This window comes from Lithobates pipiens, unplaced genomic scaffold (genome assembly GCF_037356315.1).
Source record: "Lithobates pipiens isolate NorthernLeopardFrog02 unplaced genomic scaffold, aLitPip1_a1.2 Scaffold_16, whole genome shotgun sequence".
Lineage (NCBI taxonomy): Eukaryota > Metazoa > Chordata > Amphibia > Anura > Ranidae > Lithobates > Lithobates pipiens.
Window position 1 is genome coordinate 223,405,844 of NW_027507748.1, and position 18,119 is coordinate 223,423,962.

The window sequence follows — 18,119 nt, forward strand, 5'->3', positions numbered from 1 at the left end:
CCAATTCCAAAAAAGTTGGGACAGGGTCATGTTTACCACGGTGTATCGTCCCCTCTTCTTTTCAGTAAACATCTGGGAAAGGAGGAGATTGGTTGCTGGAATTTCAGGGAATGGGGGACCTCTGATGTAATGAGGGGATCCTTGGTCCCTGCTGACGTGATGGGGTTGGGGAGATGAGCTCTGATGACATGGGGTTCAGAAATGAAGGGAAAGCTTCAGATGTGAAGGTAAGTTTTGTCAGGACATGTGTCCACTCTCCCAAACTCAGTTTTCCCATGATGTAAGCAACATTTAAGTCTGGGGTGCCTTGAGATTTTGTATACTTTTAAAAGGTTGCCACAAAAAAAAAAAAAAAAAAAAAAAAGTAGAAATGCTTTTGTCTGGACACTTAAGCCGCGTACACACGGGCAGACTGTCTGGCCAACTAAGTCCGTCAGACAATCCGACAGACAGTCCGTCCTACTTTTGAATGAACGGACTTGACCACACACGATGAACAGACAGTCCGTTGAAAGCTTGCGTGATGACGTGTACAGCACGTACGACGGGACTAGAAATACGACGTCCAATACACTGCAATGCAACCTTCGGCCGTGTAAATCCTTTCTGAGCATGCGCCATACTTAGTCCGTCCAACTTGCCTACTCACGAGCAGACTGTCCGCTGAAACCAAAGTTGGACGGACAATATTACGGAAATTCCGAAAGACTTAGTCCGCCAGACTGTCCGCTGAAAAAGTCCGCTGAAGCCCACACACGAGCGGACTGTCCGCTGAAATGTGTTTCAGCGGACTAAGTTGGACAGACAGTCCGCCCGTGTGTAAGCGGCCTTAGACTAAGTTTCCACTATTGCAACCCCAAAGTTGTGCGACTTTGAGTGCAGTTTTGATCCAACTTTACTCTCTGGATCAAAGTAGTGCAGGTACCTTTTTAAAGTCGCTGATTTTCAAAGTCGCATAGATGGGAACGGGTGCTATTGAAATCAATGGACTTTGACTTGTCATGCGGCTTTGTGTCCAGAGTCGCATGACGAGTCACACTAGTGGAAACGGAGCCTTAACATAATGGATTCCAAGTGGCAATCTCATAACATGAATCTCCACTGTGATAAACTTTGAGGCAAAGTCATTTTATGTAATGCATGTCAAAGCCCTCTTTTGTTAGGGATAAACTCCCCTTAGGCCAAGTTCACATCTATCCAAGTCCAATTTCTTTAACATTTCTACGCCTTTTCATCATTCTATCGCAGAGATCTCAACAATCTCATTGAATAACATGGTTTCTTATGACTCATGCATTGTTTTGCTTTAAAGTGAAGGTGTGAACTGCGAATGGGGCCTAAAGATTCATCGGTCACAAAGCAAAAATAGGATGGCAATGTTCACCTGAAGCGCCTCACACAGGTATTGTACATATGACAGATTACATTTTACTGACTCACTGTTGCTTGTAGGTGAAAGTTTGTTCAAATATGTAGGAAATAGCAATAGAAATAATTAGTTGAGAGGAATGGTGTATATTAATGCAAAATTCACCATAGTAGCAGACTAGGGATTACAACCCAAGCTGCAGCATGTAATTAGAAACTACTGTTTGTGGTTAACAACCAAGCCAAACGGATTGCAAAAACCCAGACATCTACAAAACTGCCACCAATAACCGAGCTGGAATAGAACTCAGGCCTTATAATGGAAAATTCCATCTTTTAGGCTGGATTCAGACCTTTCGCCTAGGTTCACATTGACATGTCAAATTGCATGCCAATCGGTGGCTATTGTCGGCAATGGCACCGCCCGAATCGGTGCGAAGCCGACTTTGTGGAGTCCCGCATCACACCTGAGATCTGCGAACCGCTGGGGGTGTCAATTTAAAAGCCAACGAACCCCCAGATCGGTTTGCAGATTGCAGTGTGAACTGTCAAATGGTGCAGGAATCGGATTGTATAGGTGTGAACACCCATTCCATTCGATTCCAGTGGAGACCAAAAAAAGGGTCCTGCACCATTTTGGTGCGAGCGTCATGCGATTTCAGCCAGTTAGGCAGAAAGTGTGAACCCAGCCTTATGGTACATTATCACGCCTTATGTTGAACGTTAAGGTAAGGCCACAATGTATACTCTCACCATGCTCTTTAACCCCCTCAATTAGCTCTATTAAATATGGGTATTGAGAACTATCCATATCTCCTGCACAAGCAAATCAAGCATACTGTATTTTACAGACAAATTGGTTATAGCTCGTCAATGGAAATGTCATGATCTGCCTCTTTGCAGTGAAGAAAACACTAGTTCATACCCACATTTGTTATGAACAGATGATATCCTCTGGGGAAGGTAAATGTCTCAAGGTGGAAAAAGCTTGGTCCTTCTGATTCAAATGCTATAACCATATGAGAAAATTCTCAGCGTAATAATCCCAAGGCTGCTATTGAGTCCAATCTGTCATTTCCTTCAGTTGTTTGTCGCTACTGCACAATGTCTTTTCCTTTTTGCAAGCCTACTACTTGCCCATGCACGCCGATTTTGCAATCTACAAAACTCGGGCCCCACAATACACCTTTCAAAGGATCTCTCTTTTTTTTTTTAGTCCACCACCACGAACAGACAGTTCACATCTGTACATTGCGGTGTGCTAAAACACAAGTCTGCTGTAAAGCATTGGGGATGGGGTGTTCAAAATGAAGGGCACCACAACACATCCTGGTTCATGCGCTACAGCAGGGGTAGGCAGTTGTTCCAGAAATACAAGTCCCATCATGGCTCTGGGAGTAATTGTAACTGCCAGTCTTGCAATGCCTCATGGGAAATGTAGTTCCACAACAGCTGGAGGGCCCCAGGTTGCCTACCCCTGCGTTACAGTAATCTGCGCATAGCCCATTTCACGAGGGCGATTCTGACAGTCTAACTTTTCGTTCAAAAACTGACTGCAATGCAGGATGGCTATAAATGATGATTTTATTTATTTTTTTAAAGGATTTTTTTTTGATTTTATATTTTGATACATTAATAATTTTGTTTATTCAGCATGAAATGGAGCATCAGGCTGTATATTCTGCAATATTTACATTTTTGGTAAACTCATTCAATGAATTCAAGCTCTGCAAGTTGAGATAACATGCACTGCATTGATGCATTCACACAATTTCACAGTAACCATTAAATAAAACAAACGTTCAGGAATATTCCTTCATCCCATTGGTCTCCTTGGTTTCCAATTCTTCTAGAAAAATATTTTAACAATTCCAAAGGACTGACAATTTATAGCTCACCTAAAAATTCTAATAAATAAGAAGAGTGGGAACAGGAAAGGTTGGAAGTATAGCTGCTTATATGATCCTGCAGAATAGACAAATTAAAAATGTAAGGCATAAATCCACTAAACTATAAATCTGGCTACCAAATGCTAAAGATATAAAGGGCCATTAAGGATAAGAGCTGTACTAATCCCTGAGAGTATCTGATAAGGTTCTATATATCACTACATACATTAATGGAGACAAAGCAAAATTCTAAAAATGGAGTCAAGTATCCTAATCCAAAAAGCTTCTTTATGCAACACAAGCCCTTGTTCCTAGGGCCCCTCCTGTTTTGGGGGAAAGCTATCTATAACATAGAATTTCAGCTGTGCAATAGTATGTCCCATGGTGGAAAAAGTTGCCAGAACAGCTAGAATGGAGCTTGCTGCATGTAGAGAGGGGGTTTAAAACACTATTGCAATAGTTAGAATTAAAAAAAAATAACAAAAGGATAATTAACATGTAAATTTATATCTGGCAAATGTTTCCAAATGGTTCATCTTGTGGAGAACATACACTGAGGGGCATTTTTATACAGGCTGGCGACAGCACTGGTACTGGAGATGAATCCAATTACCTCAATACCTTAGGCGTCATATGACTGCCTTGACTTTGTGCATGGATATCTGAATGATGCCTGCAGCTACAGGCATCATTCTTTCTGCCCAGCCATTCTGTGCACGATAAGGACTAACATAACGGCATTTCCATCGCTTGATCGTTCTTATAGGCGATGAGACTTCCCCCCCCCCCCCCCCCCCCGCCACCCAGTGCTTCTCCATGCTCTCCCGTGCCATCGGGTGCCCAGAGAAAGAAAAGTGTAAAAATAAAATAAATATTTAAAAACACCCGTCCCCAGTAGCTCGCGCTCAGAAGCAAACACACACAAGTCCCGCCCACATATGTAAACGCCGTTCAAACCACACATGTGAGGTATCGCCACGTACGTTAGAGCATGTGCAACAATTCTAGTACTAGACCTCCTCTGTAACTCTAAACTGGTAACCTGTAAAAATTTTCAAAGCGTTGCCTATGAAGATTTTTAAGTACCGAAGTTTGGAGCCATTCCATGAGTGTGCGCAATTTTAAAGCGTGACATGTAGGGTACCCATTTACTTGGCGTAATGTCGTCTTTCACATTATACAAAAAAAATAATATTGGGCTAACTTTTGTTATTTTTTTAAATTCATGAAACCATTTTTTTCCCCCCAAAAAAGGCGTTGGAAAAATGATTGCGCAAATACCGTGCAAGGTAAAATGACCGCCATTTTATTCTGTTATTTATGTCTTCTAAAAAAACATATAATGTTTGTGGGTTCAGAGTAATTTTCAAGCAAAAAATAAAATAAAAAATGATGATTTTTACATGTAGGAGAGAAGTGCCAGAATAGGCCCGGTATGGAAGTGGTTAAAATCAGATGCACAATTATGAAAGGATCCCCCTCGGTGCTACTTTAGAACAGCTGAGGAAAAAACTAGTAAATAAAATTGAGTTTGGCAGGCACCACTAACTGTCCATCTCTTCCATGTAAGTGGATGAAGATGTGCTGCAACCATGAGCCAAATGTTTGGCTAGCAGTTGCAGCATAGACCTGCAATGTAAAAAAACATACATACAAAAAAAAAAAAAAAAAAAAAAAAAAAAAAAAAAAAAAAGAGGGGGGGGGGGAGCATAGGTATCAAGATGGGGCAGGAAATTCTTTCACAATCCTCTAAAAGTGATTACCTGTGGAACGCTTTTCAGGGGGGCTGTAACTGATACTGCTAATGTAAAATGAGTACCACTGTTTTGCTGTGCAACAGAAATGAGAAAAAAAAAAAAAAAAAAAAAAAAGCTTCCCTCTGTCCCCTGACCTCTTGTCAACCACAAAGGGCATTTAAAAGAAAGATGGGCTTTAACGCCCAGCTGCTGCACATATGATATGCATCCATGGAGGCATGAGATTGTGCGCATCCAGCACACTGACCAAGCCTTATTGACAGCTCTTGGTCAAGGTTTTTGATCGGAAGCCAGCAAAATGAGCTCCCAATCATGCGACTGCTGTGAGAGAAAAACACAGCAGTCACAGGATATAGAAGCCACGGCACCACCTGGGCACTAAGGGCCACGTTAAGGGATTAAAGTTAAAGTCCACTTTTATGACAGTCTGAAATCGAATACATTCCTTTATAGACTGTCCCATAAAATATGCAAGTATCTCCCAACAATCAGACGCTCACTAGTGGTGTTATAAATACTCACAAAAGGATAAGTTGACGTTAAGCCCCCATTCACACTACTGCAGCACGATGCCAGACCATTCATATCAATGGGCTGCCCTACACTTGACAAATATGCCATGCTGTGTTTAGAGTGCCATTTCAGTGGCACTACACAAGTGTGAAGGTAGTTCTAAGGGTCACAATACATGTTAAAATCTGACTACATGCTCACTGAACAAACTTTGGATCCACCTAAACTGGGGTACACCATGAATAGCGTATATTTCTGCACCCGAGAGTGCAGGTGTTCGTACACAGCTGTATGTACAAACGGACTGCGGCTGTACGCGGGTCACCACACCTCCGAGGGTTTAAACGTGCACAGGGATGGATGTGAGCCCATGGACATCAAGGAGATGAGTACAGTGCCTTGAAAAAGTATTCATACCCCTTGATATTTGCCACATTTTCAGGTTACAACCAAAAAGGTAAATTCATTTTATTGGGATTTTATGTGATAGACCAACACAAAGTGGCACATAATTGTGAAGTAGAAGGAAAATGTTAAATTGTTTTCAAAATCTTTTACAAATAAATATGTGAAAAGTGTGGGGTGCGTTTTTATTCAGCCCCCCCCCCCCCCCAGTCAGTACTTTGTAGAACCACCTTTCACTGCAAAAACAGCTGCAAGTCTTTTTGGGGATGTCTCTACCAGCTTTGCACATTTTTTTTTTTTTTTTTTGCCCATTCTTCTTTGCAAAATAGCTCAAGCTCTGTCAGATTGGATGGAGAGCGTCTGAACAGCAATTTTCCAGTCTTGCCGAAGATTTTCATCTGGACCATTCAAACACATGAATATGCTTTACTCTAAGGCCTCATACACACGAGACGCAGTTAAACGCGTGTTCAGATGCAGTTGGACACTTTTTTCAACTGCTCCTGAACTCAAGGTTATCCTATGTGTCCATGCACATTTTTGCCGTTTTTATGCAGTTGCATTTAACCTCATTTTTCCAGAAGCAAAAAAATGGGTTCAGACGCAAAAGTTTCCACGTTTCAGACGCAAAACGCGGGAAAACGCGGCAAAACGCCGCTACCGCGTTTTCGTTTATAAGCGTTTTTAAAGGTGACCTTTTTTTTTACATTAAAAATCTAAAAAATGATTGCAAATGATGAAAAACCATTAGAAAAATATTTTAAACAATTGCAATTGCAAGTGGACAATCCACAACTTGTGGCAAGTGACATGGCAGGTGGCAAGTGATGTGGCAAGTGGGCAATCCACAACTTGTGGCAGGTGAAGTGGCAAGTGACGTGGAAAGTGGACAATCCACAACTTGTGGCAAGTGACGTGGCAAGTGACCTGGCAGGTGACGCGGCAAGTGACCTGGCAGGTGACGTGGCAAGTGGAAAATCCACAACTTGTGGCAGGTGACTGGCATGTGACGTGGCAAGTGGACAATCCATAACTTGTGGCAGGTGACGTGGCAAGTGATGTGGCAAGTGGACAATCCACTTGTGGCAGGGGAAGTGGCAAGTGACATGGCAAGTGGACAATCCACAACTTGTGGCAAGTGATGTGGCAAGTGGACAATCCACTTGTGGCAGGTGACGTGGCAAGTGGACAATCCACTTGTGGCAGGTGACGTGGCAAGTGGACAATCCACTTGTGGCAGGTGACGTGGCAAGTGGACAATCCACTTGTGGCAGGTGACGTGGCAAGTGGACAATCCACAACTTGTGGCAGGTGACGTGGCAGGTGACGTGGAAAGTGATGTGGCAAGTGGACAATCCACAACTTGTGGCAGGTGATGTGGCTAGTGACGTGGCAAGTGGACAACCCACAACTTGTGGCAGGTGGCATGGCAGGTGACGTGGAAAGTGGAAAATCCACATCTTGTGGCAAGTGACGTGGCAGGTGATGTGGCAAGTGACGTGGCAAGTGGACAATCCACAACTTGTGGCAGGTGACGTGGCAGGTGACGTGGCAGGTGATGTGGCAGGTGACGTGGCAGGTGACGTGACAAGTGGACAATCCACATCTTGTAGCAGGTGACGTGGCAGGTGACGTGGCAAGTGGACAATCCACAACTTGTGGCAGGTGACGTGGCAAGTGACGTGGCAGGTGATGTGGCAAGTGGACAATCCACAACTTGTGGCAGGTGGCATGGCAGGTGACATGGAAAGTGGACAATCCACATCTTGTGGCAAGTGACGTGGCAGGTGATGTGGCAAGTGACGTGGCAAGTGGACAATCCACAACTTGTGGCAGGTGATGTGGCAAGTGATGTGGCAAGTGGACAATCCCCAACTTGTGGCAGGTGACGTGGCAAGTGACGTGGCATGTGGACAATCCAAAACTTGTGGCAGGTGATGTGGCAAGTGGACAATCCACAACTTGTGGCAGGTGACGTGGCAAGTCACGTGGCAAGTGGACAATCCACAACTTGTGGCAGGTGACGTGGCAGGTGATGTGGCAAGTGGACAATCCAAAACTTGTGGCAGGTGACGTGGCAAGTGACGTGGCAGGTGATGTGGCAAGTCACGTGGCAAGTGGACAATCCACAACTTGTGGCAGGTGACGTGGCAAGTGGACAATCCACAACTTGTGGCAGGTGCCGTGGCAAGTGACACGCTAAATACAAGTACACTGCAGCTCTCACAGCTGCTGCTACTCACTCTGGTCTCACAAAATTGCTGAAATAGTTTATAATACTGTTTTTTGAGCTGGGGAGGGTCTATGATGTTAGCTTAACTAAACGCTTCTAGACGCAAACGCGGTAAAACGCCGCTAAATCGCGGTAAAAATCGCGGCAAAATGCGCGTTTCTAAACGCCGGTTTCAGCTTTTAAAAACATGTGTCCAGCAGAGTTTGCATCTGCGTCTCGTGTGCATGAAGCCTAAACCATTCCATTGCAGCTCTGGCTGTATGTTTAGGGTCATTGTCCTGCTGGAAGGTGGACCTCCGTCCTAGTCTCAAGTCTTTCAGACTTACTTTTTACTAAGATTGCCCTGTATTTGGCTTCACTCATCTTCCTATCAACACTGACCAGCTTCCCTGGCCCTGCCGAAGAAAAGCATCCCCACTACATCATGCTGCCACCACCATGTTTCATGGTGGGCATGATGCATTCAGGGTGATGTGCAGTGTTACACTGCACATCACCTCATACACACGATCGGATTGTTGGCCAACAAAACCGTGAAATTTTGTCCAAAGGTTGTTGGCTCAAAATTCTCATGCATACACACGGTCACACAAATGTTGGCGAACAATTACGAACGCAGTGAAGTACTAGGTGGTTTTTCAGCTCTTTAGCACCAGCCTTTGGCCTCCTTCTGCTAATTTCTTGTTAGTAGAAGCATGATGAGTGTTGATTCACATTTTTCCATTTTGCGCTTTTCAGTTTGTTTCTGAACGGCCGTTCGGCAACCAGACATGTTGCAGAATTGGAGGAGATAACATGTTATTTATTATTGGCCTTGGAGTTATTGCTTTGACATTATTATTTGGTTGAATAATGATTTGGTATATTTTTGGATGCATAGAATGCACTTTTTGGTTAAGTTCTATTGGCAGATAGCATGTTTTTTTTTTTTTTTTTTTAATGCACAATAAAAAATAAAAATAAAATTGTGGCGAATAATACTTGGCGATGTGTTTTACTTCAAATGACAGTTTGGGAGTAGGCAGTTACATTTAAAAAAAATACAAATGTAAAATTGACAAGGGACACCAACATAGTTGTATCTTTGATCCCATAAACCAAGGGATAATGGTGTTGTGGTAACTTGCACAAAAACAAAAACCATAATAATAATAATAATAATAATATTCTTTATGTCACTAGAAAAAAAAGCCTTTGAAGATGTGTTTGCAATAACATCAGTATCACCAGCAAAGCAGCTTCATTATTATCCCATTAAAGAAGAAGAGAACGTGCGCTGCATTTGGAGATTTCATAATTTGACACGTCACAAATTTTAATTCTCAATTACGAACACTTGTTTACAAGACTGACCGCTTCTGCTTCCGAGCATGCGTGTTTGTACTTTGAACTTTTGTCCGACGCACTTGTGTACACACAAATAGGAAAATCTGCCAACACACATTTGTTGGCGGAGAAAAATTGGAAAACATGCTAGCCAACATTTGTTGGCAGAAAGTCCGACAACAATTTTCTTATGGAGCATACACACCGCCAACAGCCTGACACCCAACATTTCCCATCGGAAAGTCTAATCGTGTGTACGGGGCTTTAGTTTTCCACCACACAGCTTTTTGCCTTTAGGCCAAAAAGTTAAATTTTGGTCTCATCTGACCAGAGCACCTTCTTCCACACGTTTGCTATGTCCTCCACATGGCTTCTCACAAACTGCAATGAGACTTCTTATGGCTTCCTTTCTTCTCTGATTAATGCTCTCCTTGCCCGGCCTGTCAGTTTAGGTGGACGGCCATGTCTTGGTAGGTTTGCAGTTGTGCTATACGCTTTCCATTTTGAGATGATGGATTGAACAGTGCTCGGTGAGATGGTCAAAGCTTGGGATTTTATTTGTATTTTTTTTATTTTTATAACCTAACCCTGCTTTAAACTTCTCCACAACTTTATCCCTGAGTTGACTGGTGTGTTATGCTGCGTACACACGACCAGACTTTTCAACATCAAAAGTCCGACGGAATGATTCCGGCAGACCAGTCGATCCTGTGTGGGCTGCAGCGGACTTTTGATTTGCAAAAGTCTGACAGACTTTAGAAATGGAACATGTTTCAAATTTTTCCGACAGAACTCCGCCGGACCCAGTTCCTACTGAGAAATCCGCTTGTGTGTGCTAGTCCGACGGACAAAAACCGACGCGAGGGCAGCTATTGGCTACTGGCTATGAACTTCCTTATTCTAGTCCAGTCGTACGTCATCACGTTCAAATCTGTCGGACTTTGGTGTGATTGTGTGTGGCCAAGTCCGTTCATTCGGAAAGTCCGTCAGAACTCCGTTGAAAGTCTGTCGGACCTAAGTCCGGTTGTGTGTACGCGGCATAACTTGGCCTTCATGATGCTGTTTGTTCACTAAGGTTCTCTAACAAACCTACGAGGGCTTCACATAACAGCTGTATTTACAACGAGATTAAAATTACACACAGGTGGACTCTATTTACTAATTAGGCGACTTCTGAAGGCAATTGGTTCCACCAGGTTTTATTTAGGGGTATCAGAGTAAAGGGGGCTGAATACAAATGCATGCCACACTTTTCAGATATTTATTTGTAAAAAAAAAAAAAATGTAACCATTTATCATTTTCCTTCCACTTCACAATTATGTGCCACTATGTGTTGGTCTATCACAGCCCTTTCTCAACCTTTTCAACACAGAGGAACCCTTGAAATAGTCCTCCGGTCTCAGGGAACCCCTGCTAAAAATTAGAAATCTGCAACTTATGATACATTAGTGTGATGGTCAGTGGGAAGACTGGTCCTTACACTTGTGGTTATTGGGAAGAATTACCTCCTTACAGATAGTTAAAAAGATCAATGGTGTCAGTGGGAACTTATCTGAGAGGCAGAAATTGCCCATTGCTGAAGGAACCCCCAGCAACCTCTAGAGGAACCCTGGTTGAGAATCACTGGGCTATCACATAAAATCCCAATAAAGTACATTTATGTTTTTGGTTGCAACATGACAAAATGTGGAGAACTTTAAGGGGTGTGAATACTTTTTCAAGGCACTGTATATATTTGCTGCATCTATATACTATCTTGTAAATTTCAGAAGCAATGTATGTAAGCTGCAGACCTAGGGTCATATTCTTCTTGCAAGTCTCCTCTAACATCTTCAGGAATACCAGCTCCCCACTGCCCACTCACTTGTCCACTTTTGCCAAATGCATTTTCCATTGAAATGGAATTGGAGCAAAACATGTCAACATACATCAGCACAAGTGAACACACAACAACGTGTCATCAGCGACATGTTTTGTTGCGTTTCCATTGATTTTAAAGGAAAATGCACCTGCCAAAACCACACAAGTTTGAATAGCCCACAGCCTTGTGAAGAAACAAAGCAAGAATTCCCAACACACTCACACTCCAAGCTGCAGGACCATCTAGAATCCATAGCATAACCGTCTCTCCTCTCCACCAGACAAAATAAGCTCTAGGGATCATTATTTTTTTTTTTTTTTTTTTTTTTTTTTTTATTTGCCTGGAGTTGGGTTTTAAAGTAGAACTCTAGACTGATATCTAAATTCATAGATGAAATACACAAAATGTGAACAGTTGCCTGCCAAACTATTGCAATTCTGTTTAACCGGTGTTCTGCCGAGAAAGTTCCCCCCGGCGGATAATGACCCCCCTGTACTAAGCAGGCGCAGCACTTGTGCAGTGCGAACCACAACGAACACCTGTGAGTCAGCTATACACAGAGCCTGTAACAGGGCCCCTTGCCATGCTTCGGGCACGGCCTTGCTGCACTTGGCATATTAAAGAGGGATTCCACCAAAAAAAAAAAAAAAATATTAAAAGCCAGCAGCTATAAATACTACAGCTGCTGACTTAATAAATGGACACTCACCTGTCCCGGGTTCCAGCGATGCCGGCAGCCGAGGCCGATTGATCGCTCGGCCCTCGGCTGCTGTCGCCACCATTCTAGGTGAGGGAATCAGGAAGTGAAGCAAATCGGCTTCACTTCCCGGTTCCCTACTGCGCATGCGCGAGCCGCGCAATAGGAAATCTCTGCGCTGTCACTGGGACCCGTGTGTGTCCCAGCAGACAGCACGGCAGGGCAGGAAATGGCGTAGACTCCCACGGGAGTCTATGCCCAGAAGTGGGTGAAAATACCTGTCTTTGACAGGTATTTCCACCCCCCTCCCCCCTGAAAGGTGTCAATTGTGACACCGGAGGGGGGGGAGGGATCCGATCAGCGGAGGTTCCACTTTAGGGTGGAATCCCGCTTTAATATTCTAACTCTATGTCCACTTGGACGGTGGGGCTTGAACCTGTACATAAGGCAGAATGTAGTGCGCAGGCACCACGTACAGCTGACGATCAGCTGTTCACCTTTGGAGACGGCTCTGTAGTGGTTCGTACTGCGCATGCGCAGTACAGGGGCATCCTTATCCGCCGGGGGAACGTTCTCAGCAAGACACTGGCATTGCAATTTAGAATTCTGACAATGAATCCGCAGTGCGAGAACGACAATTCACTGACAATGAGCAATGAGCAGGCTAGGGACAGAGAGGTCGCACAGGGAGCTGCAAAGCTGAACCAAGAAAATGGGTTGCCACTTGCATACCTATGTGTTTGGCAGGTGTTTGTAAATCTCAAGACAAGCTAAACAGAATATTAAAAATCCTTTTACACCCATGCATTCTTTTGCCCTGAGGCATTTTTCATTGGAATCATCATCAAAATGCATGTAATGTGTGTTGCAATGCACTTTGTACTTGATGTCAAAACATCCCATAAAATACATCGATGCATAAAAATGAGCATACTAATGTGTACGAGATCCGTTTCCATTGGAATGTCAATGCAACACGCAAGAAAAAAATAAAATAAATAAATAAAACACAAATCTGAGCCTCACTGGACAGCTTTTAGCTTGCTAAATCATAGTGTTTCATAAACAATCAATTTTTTCCCCATAAAATCCTATTCAGAACTCACATAACATTTTATTTTTCAAGTGTGTTGCACATTGGGCTGCCCTATGTTTGTTTGCTGCCCAAAAGACACTCTTGTTCCCTTCTGAGTGACAAGCTTAGTGCATTTTTTTTTTAAATGGCAAAAGAATTGCACAGTGTTTGCGATTTTAAATCGCAGACAGAATCATGGTGATTCTGTCAACCATTTCAAATCGCCTTATGTAAATGGGGCCTCTTCATGCATAGCTTAACTTTTTTTTTGTATCTGTTGTTGTCTCTGTCTACACACACACACACACACACACACTCTAACATAGGCTACACACATTGCTCAGGTCCAGCTTCCACGTAGTGACAACAGTTGCCTATGCCAGCACAGCCATTTGTAGTCTCAAACAGGGACTCGCGAGTCAGGGTGAACAATTTGCATTGGCACGGGAACAACTTGGATACAGTTGTGAAAGAAAGCGAGGGTAAAGCCAAAATCTAATTGTTGTTCCTAGATTCCAATGGGGACACCTATTCCAGGAACAGCTTTCTAAGAGGGGAATTCCCCTCACTTTGGGAGATGGCCTTTAATTTCTGGTTGTGTCCCTGGGAAAGTAAGTGAAGGGAAATGTCCCTAATGGTACACAGAGAGCAAAACAAACTAACATTGCAGGGGTTTTAAAGCTGATGTTTAGGCCATGTCCCCAAAAAGTGGATGGCATGGCTGTACCTGAATTTTCAGCAGGGAAAAGGTCCCTGCCCCTTTTTGAAAACACAACCACATGGGGCTTTGACAAATTGTGGTTTCATGCGCCCACAAACATGCCGCCCTTTCCAAAGCATGGGGATTTATAGGCATTCCAGCACCTGCAATGATGTGAACCTAACCTTAGCTACAGACTATTTTGCATAGTTACTTGGGCAATTCTAATCTGGTCATATTTTAATGAACATTTGGCTGGTTCAGTAGGGATTGGCCAAATATCTATCAGTGTGTGGTCATCCCAGCGTGACTGAAGTTGACTGCTTTATCAACTTCTGCCAACCCTGCCCCCCCCCCCCCCCCCCCCGTCGAGTGCCCCATAGCAAGCTGCTTGCTATGGGGGCACTTGTATCTGCCTCTGACACCCCTCCACACTGGCTGTGATTGACAGCAGTGGCGCCAATGGCCCGCTTGCTGCGCCTCTGTCTAATGAGAGAGCCTCTGCTCTTGAGCACATCACTGGATCAAGATGGGGCTCAGGTAAGTATTCAGGGTGGGCTGGGGAGCTGCATCCAGAAGGTTTTTTACCTTAATGCAGAGAATGCATTAAGGTAAAAAAATGTTGTGCCTTTAGAACCACTTTAGGTATGTTTGTGCCACACCCGTGGGATCCCACTGGAAGCTGAAATCACTGTAGCAGACACCACAATTCACAAACACTGATCTCTACTAGCTTCTGGATCTCATGCTGGGCTGTTGCCCTGCTGTATTGTAAACAGATTTCTGCTCAGCATGGACGTCACTCAGGAAACACTTTGCCTTCTCTCAATGAATGCAAAGCATTTTCTGATTGGATGAGGTGGAGTGGCAGGGTGATGATATTCCCATCTCATCCAAACAGAGAATACATTGCATTCATTGAGAGAAGGCAAAGTGTTTTCCTGAATGGTGCCCATGCCAAGCGAGAGACCTTCTGCATTTACAAAGCGCCAGGGCAGCCGCCCGGTACAGGACTCATAAGATAGTGGAGCTCACTGTAATAGCTTACAGGGGGATTGGCCAGATGCAACATTTGCATATTTAAAGTGGTTGTAAATTTTTACATATACCCAATAAAGCGACTGGCCTCAGGGGATACACAAATCCTTCTACATAAGTTGTACCTGTTTATCTATGGCTAACTTCCCTACATCCAGTCAACGTGCAGAATTTACACAGAAGGGAAAGGACACATGCCCCTTCACACAGGAACAGAGATGAGGCTGTCAATCAGCTGGAGGCCCCTCCTCCATTACCATTTTTTCTTTTGGTGTCCGAAACACTTGTCAGAAGGGATTTATAGCAGAGGAAGGAGGCAGCGGACAGAAATGACACTTAGGCTGGCCATACATGGTCAAATTTAGAAAGAATTTTCTTCTGAAAAATGTGTGCGTTTTGTCATTCACTATTGAGTTCAAAATTTGACCAACCAAGCCTTCAATTTCACCTCATGTTGCTACAGAATGAACTTTCGTGGCTGGGAATCTTCTTTTCTTTCCAGGAATTTTCTTTTCTTGCACAAGCGCATTTACATTTCTCGCCCGAGTCTACCATCATTGGTTAGAAAATCATTTAAATCGTTTAAAAAAAAAAAAAAAACAAAATACCCGATTACTGAAATTTGATGGCCGCACGAAAATCGGCTGTTGCTGCAGCCCACTAATGGTGCGACATATGAACGAAAATTCTTAGATAAGATTTTCCAAAGAAAATTCTTTCAAAATTCCACCCATGTATGGCCTGCCTGTGTTCTGAATTGAGACACAATATAGAGGGATATGCTTTGTTCATATTTCATGCAGTCAAACTTAACCCATCGATTTAAGTTTCAAAAAACAGTTCAATCGCAGCATGCCTGCAATGTAACTGTCCCATTGGCTGTGCGCTCAACCAAACTGTCAAACCATCAAATGGCTGGTGTCATAACCGATCACATGTGCAGCTTTATGGCAGTTGCTGATCAAACAGAAAAGGATCGGAGGGTTTCGTTCCACTTTGAGGCTAGGTTCACGCTGACGAAATGGGTCACATCGCATGTGATGTGCGCCACATTCGATCCATGTATGGGGACAGTGGTTGTACAGAAGTTGATCTGTCAATTGACTTCTGTACAATCAGCCTGTAAAAATGCTGCTCAGTCAGCATGGCAGGCTATAACGGGCAACTCCAATCAGTGTGTTCTGAGGGTGGGGAGCTTTCTCCACTGTCAGACCACTTTGGCACAGTGGGGAGGATTCCCCTATCCACATTAAAGGTGTGGATGGGGGAATTGGGTCAGGTTTACTTGCTCAACCAACTTGTTGAACAATAAAAAAAATAAAAATGCTTTTGGATTAGTCCAAGCTGGATCAATATAACTATGCAATAATTGCCATACCTAGAATTCATCATTAACGTGATATTAAAGTCTTGGGTTTTTCTGATTTAAGAATAACAAACATGTCATACTTACCTGCTCTGTGCAGTGGTTTTACAGAAAGCAGCCGAGATCCTCCTTTTCTCGGGTTCCTCCCTCCTGCTGAGTGCCCCCACAGAAAACAGCTTGCTATGGGGGCACCTGAGCCCAGCCGCTACTCTGTGTGTCCATTCAGGCACCGAGTTGCAGCTTGCCCCACCCCCTCTCTCTCCTCATTGGCTCACTGACTTTGATTGACAGCAGTGGGAGCCAATGGCACCCGCTGCCGTGTCTCAGCCAGACGGGAGAGTCCTGCTGTCTGTGTCAATGGATGCAGCAGAAGGACACGGCAGTGCGCCTGCACAAGTCCCCCCAAGAGAGAGCATCTCTCCAATGGGCCACACGAGAAGAGGAGGAACCAGGATCGCTGCTGAGGGACCTCAGAAGAGGAGGATTGGGGCCATTCTGTGCAAAACCATCTGCACAGAGGAGGTAAATATGACATGTTTGTTTGTTTTTTTTTTTAAAAGAACCTTTAGCTAGCATTTAAGATTTAAAAAAAAAAATACCTCCTGCCTTTACAAACCACTTTAACCCCTTTTCTAGTCTATCCAAACCTTAAAAAACTAAATAAATAAAAGATTTTTCCTATACATACATTTCAAGCTGTGTTTCTCAGTTTAGCTGGAGTCCTGCTTAAAGTATTCTGAATGAGAGAAAAGCGATCGGCTTAGTTGTTGTTAATGGTTTTTTTTACAATGTCCTTATTCTTATCACACGATTGTATTCAATAAGCTCAACTGACTTTGCCAAAGCATCCATTACAAAACCCAAAGCCTAGAGATCAATACCATACAAGGCGGCTACTTTTCCCCATCAAACAAAGGGGTTTTTCATGGCTCTCCATTGATCCGAAAAAAAAAAAAAAAAAAAAAAAAGGAGAGCGAACCAAATTGTGTAAAAGGAGACACGCTACCATGTGTCTGTGGGCATTTCTCATCGCTGGTGGAAAGCCACCTCCTGTCATTGGAGATCCTTCTCCCAACAATGAGCTGCTCCTTTCAAATCCCTTCCCTACGTTTCATCTTCCCGGAGACCAAAATACAAAAAAAAAAAAAAAAAAAAAACGGGAAACCTTGACAATGTCTTGTCAGGCACAGGTGGTAACCAACGCGGAGGCGAAGGTTAATCCCTATTATGATCCAGGGTGACAAGTTAGCCACCTCCTAATGACATCAGGCACAAAGTATGGTCTCCTGGGTCTCACACACCCACACGGTACAATTCAGGTTTAAAGAGATGAGGTGGTAACCCTAATACGTATTAAAATCACACGGGTTCTGTGGCTCATTAAGATGGTAATTAAACTCACTTGGCACCTTATCTGCATTAAATTAGCCTCAGAACCTGTGTAATTTATATGTGATTGGGTTTTGAAGAGTTGAGGTGGCATCCCTAGGTACAAGGTGGTCGGTTCCTGGGATGGAGATAACAGTCCCCAGAGGATGGGCCCCCCCCGTAATAAACAGAGGATGCCCCCCCCATTATAAACAGAGGGTGCCCCCCGAGGATGCCTCCCTGTTATAAAGAGGATGCCCCCCGTTATAAACAAAGGATGCCCCCCGGGGATGCCCCCTGTTATAAAGAGAGGGTGCCCCCCATTATAAACAGAGGATGGGCCCCCCCATAACAAACACAGGATGGGCCCCCATAACAAACACAGGATGGGCCCCCCATAACAAACACAGGATGGGCCCCCCATAACAAACACAGGATGGGCCCCCCATAACAAACACAGGATGGGCCCCCCATAACAAACACAGGATGGGCCCCCCATAACAAACACAGGATACCCCATAA

The 18,119-nt window shown here is 43.9% G+C and overlaps 1 protein-coding gene across 2 annotated transcripts in view; it reads right to left on the minus strand.

The window, feature by feature from the left end:
- Positions 1-18,119, minus strand: part of NECTIN3 (nectin cell adhesion molecule 3) — a 182,555-nt gene that overhangs the window by 163,658 nt on the left and 778 nt on the right. The gene's annotated exons all lie outside the window — the stretch shown is intronic.